Below are 5806 nucleotides of genomic sequence, written 5' to 3' on the forward strand. Positions count from 1 at the left end.
ACGGACCCCAGATAAGAGCTCAGGTCTAAGGTAATATACAGCATTTCACCTCACCTTTCATCATTTAGTTGTAATAATTGGTACTCTAACCTGACTGAAGTCTATAGTTTATATTCAGTGGTTGAAAAAAGAAGGACTCTTCATCTGGATGGTATAATTCATTCTAAGCTCAAAGTTGCTGTAGAATTTTGTTGTGTAGTTAAAGCTGGACTAGGAATGAAGTTCAAAAATAGAACAGGATAGACAGAGCCAAAGAGCAAATCTGGAGACTGACCTACCTCTGGATATTTTAGTTATATGAGCACAACAATTTCATTTTTCCTTTTAAAGCTGAGCTAGAATTTTTACTTGCTTAAAAATTCAGGTATGATTTTGCTTTCTGATGTCTTGTAATAGCTTTTTCATATTCTTTTTATGGCTTTTCTCTGTTTTCTTCACTCCTCTTATTTCTCCTCCTTCCATCAAGTCATCATCTCTTAAAGATAGTTTTTTTGACTTGTGTTTTCTCCCCTAAGTTTCCTTACTTTGGAAAATGTTAATTTACTCATGACTTTAACTATGACCTGTAGATGAAACACTTTCAAAAATAAATCTTAAGTCTCACAATACAAGAGCTCTTCAACTCTTTTTTATATGAGAGTTTTTGTGCATGTGTATGTGTTAGCTTGATTTTTGCTAATATATAGAAATATGTTAAAATATTTTGTCCTAGGCTCCAGTGTGCATGTTAAACTAACTTATTAAATATAATATTTTATCTGTAAATCCTTTTGGATTTTCTATTCATACTCTCATAATAGCTTTAAATATGAAAATTCTCAATTTTTTTCAGCCTTCTTGCTACCTTTTATTGCATTTTCTTATCCAATGGTATTGACTCTGAACCAGTGCATAGAATTGACAGATGGCATTCCTATCTTTTTACTTTTACTGGGTAAGAATATTCCAACAATTAATATTGGGTATCAACCCTGAAATTAATTGAAAGGACTGATGCTGAAGCTGAAGTTCAATACTTTGGCCACCTGATGTAAAGAGCCAACTCTTTGGAAAAGACCCTGATGCTGGAAAGATTGAGGGCAAGAGGAGAAGGGGATGACAGAGGATGAGATGGTTGGATGTCATCACTAATTCAATGGACATGAGTTTGAGCAAACTCCTGGAAATAGTCAAGGACAGGGAAGCCTGGAGTGCTGCAGTCCATGCAGTCGAAAAGAGTCAGACACGACCGAGTGACTGAAAAACAACAATATTAGGTATGGTAATTGCTCTAAGTGTATCATGGATAATTTTTTTTCAGATTAAGAACACTTTCTTTCAAAGTTATTAACTTTTTAATTATCATTTTTATTATGGATGACTATTGAATTTCATTAAGAGCTTATTCTGAATTTCTTGAGATGACAAAATGTTTTATATCTTTTCTGTTTTTAATGTTTTGAGTTACACTTAAATTGTCAAATGGTAAAACAAAATTTTTTTTATGTAACTCGCTTATAATGTATTATGTGGATCCAATTTTCTAATGTTTTATTTATAATGTTTTTCTAGTCTTAAAATTTCTTTGTCAAGTATTGGTATTGAGAGTTTTTTGCCTCATAAAATAGTCAAGAAATCTTTCCTATCTTTTTATTCTCAGAGAAAGTTTCTGTGATATATCTATTTTTAAAATAAATACTTGGTCCCTGGTGTGATTCCGTCCTGTGCGGCTGCTCGTTCGAACAGTAGTCGTTTAATTCTGTCCGGCTTCTCTCCCACATAAGTGCATGCCTCCAACCCATGGAGGATTCAATGGACATGGACATGAGCCCCTTGAGGCCCCAGAACTATCTTTTCAGTTGTGAACTAAAGGCTGACAGAGATTATCACTTCAAGGTGGATAATAATGAAAATGAGCACCAGTTATCTTTAAGAACGGTCAGTTTAGGGGCTGGAGCAAAGGATGAGTTACACATTGTTGAAGCAGAGGCGATGAATTATGAAGGCAGTCCAATTAAAGTAACACTGGCAACTTTGAAAATGTCTGTGAAGCCAATGGTTCCTCTTGGGGGCTTTGAAATTACACCACCTGTGGTCTTACGGTTGAAGTGTGGTTCAGGGCCTGTGCGTATCAGTGGACAGCACTTAGTAGCTGTGGAGGAAGAGGCAGAGTCAGAAGATGAAGAGGAGGAGGATGTGAAACTCCTTCTATATCTGGAAAGCATTCTGCCCCTGGAAGTGGTAGCAAGGTTCCCCAGAAAAAAGTAAAGCTTGCTGCTGATGAAGATGACGATGATGTTGAAGATCACGATGATGATGATGAAGACGATGATGATGATGATTTTGATGAGGAAGTTGAAGAAAAAGCTCCAGTAAAGAAATGTGTATGAGAACTCCAGCCAAAAACGCACAAAAATAGAACCAAAATGGAAAAGACTCAAAACCATCAACACCAAGATCCTTCAAAAAACAGGTCAAGAATCCTTCAAAAAACAGGAAAAAACACCTAAAACACTGAGAGGACCTAGCTCTGTAGAAGACGTTAAAGCAAAAATGCAAGCAAGTATAGGAAAAGGTGGTCCCCTCCCAAAGTGGAAGCCAAGTTTATCAATTATGTGAAGAATTGGTTCTGGATGACTGACCAGGAGGCTATTCAAGATCTCTGGCAGTGGAGGAAGTCTCTTTAAGAAAATAGTTTAAACAGTTTGTTAAAAATTTTCCATCTTATTTCATTTCTGTCACAGTTGATATTTGGCTGTCCTTTTTATAATGCAGAATGAGAACTTTCCCTACCGTGTCTGATAAATGTTGTCCATGTTTCATTGCCAAGAATGTGTTGTCCAAAATGCCTGTTTAGTTTTTAAAGATGGAACTCCACCCTTTGCTTGGTTTTAAGTATGTATGGAATGTTATGATAGGAATAGTAGTAGTGGTGGTCAGACAGGTGGAAATGGCGGGGAGACAAAAATATACATGTGAAATAAATATATATAAATTTATATGAATTTAAATTTATATAAATATATATATAATATATAACTTTATATATATTATAAATTTATATATATTTATTATATATGTAAATATATAATATATATACACATTTATATAAATTTGTATAAATATAAATTTTTTAATAAAGTAAAAAAAAAATAAGTACTTGGTAAAATTAAGCAGTGACGGTTTATGTTGGAAATTTTTATTTTCTTATTTTTGAGGAGGGAGTTTTAAATTTAACAGTTTTTAGAAATAAAAATAGCTCTTTTCAAATTGTCTGTTTCTCTTTGTGTCAAGTTTGCTAAATTTTGACTTAACAAAATTTGTCCAATTTTTCAGATTTCTAATTTACTATTGAGTTGTGCATAATACCTTCTTTTTTAAAAATCATATTAATGTCTATGGGGTTCATAACTACATATGTCCCTGCTTTTTAAAAAACTGGATCTTAGAAATTGGTGTTCTCTCTCTGTTCTCTTTCTGAAATTTACAGGAGATTATCAATTTTATAAATTTTTCAAAAACTAAGTTTTTACTTTCTTTTTTCGTGAAGGAATCTCGAAGACAGAGCTTTGGGTGAATAGAAAAGGACAGCTTTTCCAGGCAAAGGGAGACATATTGGGCTTCTGTCTTCAGAATCTGTGTGTCTCAACTCAGAGACCTTGAAGAGGGTTTTATAACAGTGTGTCAAACATAGAGTCTTTGGGAAGATTAAGGTGTGAGCATGGCTTAAACTCCCTTAATCTCTTCTCATGTTTCATGTTTTCAGCCTCCTAAAGACATACCCATCTGAAGACAGAGTTCCAAAGATGGCAAAGAGAGATGAGAAAGCTTTCCTAAGTGAACAATGCAGAGAAATAAAGGAAAGCAATAGAATAGGAAAGACTAGAGATCTCTTCAAGAAAATTAGAGATTTCAAGGGACAATTTCATGCAAAGATGGGCAAAATAAAGGACAGAAGCAGTAAGGGACTAGGAGAAGCAGAAGATATTCAGAAGAGGTGGCAAGAATACACAGAAGAACTATACAAAAAATATCTTAGTGACCTGGACAATCATGATGGTGTGATCACTCACCTAGAGCCAGACATCCTGGAGTGTGAAGTTAACTGGGCCTTAGGAAGCATCACTATGAACAAAGCTAGTAGAGGTGATGGAATTCCAGCTGAGCTACTTCAAATCCTAAAAGATGATGCTGCGAAAGGGCTGCATTCAATATGCCAGCAAATTTGGAAAACTCAGCAGTGGCCACAAGACTGGGAAAGGTCATTTTTCTTTCCAATACCAATGAAAGGCAATGCCAAAGAATGTTCAAACTACTGCACAATTGCACTCATTTCACATACTAGCAAGGTAATAGTAAAAATCTTCAAGCTAGGCTCCAAAAGTACATGAACTGAGAATTTCCAGGTGTACAAACTAGATTTAGAAAAGGTAGAGGAATCATAGATCAAATTGTCAACACATTGAATCATAGAAAAAGCAAGGGAATTCCAGAAAACTGTCTAACTTCTGCTTCACTGACTATGCTAAAGCCTTTGTGTGGATCACAACAAACTGAAAATTTTTTCAAGAGATGGTGGTACCAGATCACCTTATCTGCCTCCTGAGAAACCTGTATGCAAGTCAAGAAACAACAGTTAGAACTGGACATGAGAAAATAGACTGGTTCCAAATTGGGAACGGATTGCATCAAGGTTGCATATTGTCACCCTGCTTATTTAACTTGTATGTAGAGTACATCATGTGAAATGCTGGGCTGAATGAAGTTCAAGCTGTAATCAAGATTGCCAGAAAAAATATCAATAACCTCAGATAGGCAGATGACACCACATTAATGGCAGAAAGCAAAGAGGATCTAAAGAGCCTCTTGATGAAAGTGAAAGAGGAGAGTGAGAAAGCTGGCTTAAAACTCTATATTCAAAAAACAAAGATCATGGCGTCCAATTCCATCACTTCATAGCAAATAGATGGTGAAACAATGGAAACAGTGACAGACTTTATTTTCTTGGTCTCCAAAATCACTGTGTATGATTGTTGCAGCCATGAAATTAAAAGATGCTTGCTCCTTGGAAGAAAAGCTATGACAAACCTAAACAGCATATTAAAAAGCAGAGAGGTTACTTCGCTGACAAGGGTCTGTATAGTCAAAGGTATGGTTTTTCCAGTAGTCATGTATGGATATGAGAGCTGGACCATAAAGAAAGCTGAGTGCTGAAGAACTGATGCTTTCAAACTGCGGTGTTGGTGAAGACTCTTGAGAGTCCCTTGGACTGCAAGGAGATCAAGCCAATTAATCCTAAAGGAAATCAACCCTTAATATTCAAAGGATGCTGACGCTGAAGCTCCAATACTCTGGCCATCTAATGTGAAGAACTGATTCAATAGAAAAAACCCTGATGCTAGGAAAGGTTTAAGACTTGAGGAGAAGGGAAAGACAGAGCATGAGATGGTTGAATGACATCACTGGCTCAATGGACATGAGTTTGAGCAAACTCAGGGAGACGGTGAAGTTCAGGGAAACCTGACATCCTGTAGTCCATGGGTGCCACACCCAGCACAGCGGGTGAGAAAGACCTGAAATGGGGGTGAGCATGTAATGAAAAGGCAGACACATATAATTTGGCAAGCAGGGAGTCAGGGGGCCTTCCTGCTATCCATGGCAGGAAGACAAAATGGCTCCTATTGGCAGAAGTCACATGAGATCATTAGGGAATAGCTATACTGGGGAGTTTAGAAAACTAAGATCATGGCATCTGGTCCCATCACTTCATGGGAAATAGATGGAGAAACAGTGGAAGCAGTGTCAGACTTTATGTTTTTGGCCTCCA

At 36.4% G+C, this 5806-nt stretch overlaps 1 pseudogene; it reads left to right on the forward strand.

Moving 5' to 3' along the window:
• The first annotated feature begins 1753 nt into the window (after positions 1–1753).
• LOC122431369 lies at positions 1754–2955 on the forward strand (annotated as a pseudogene).
• The last annotated feature ends 2851 nt before the right edge of the window (positions 2956–5806 follow it).

This window comes from Cervus canadensis, chromosome 2, assembly GCF_019320065.1.
Source record: "Cervus canadensis isolate Bull #8, Minnesota chromosome 2, ASM1932006v1, whole genome shotgun sequence".
NCBI lineage: Eukaryota > Metazoa > Chordata > Mammalia > Artiodactyla > Cervidae > Cervus > Cervus canadensis.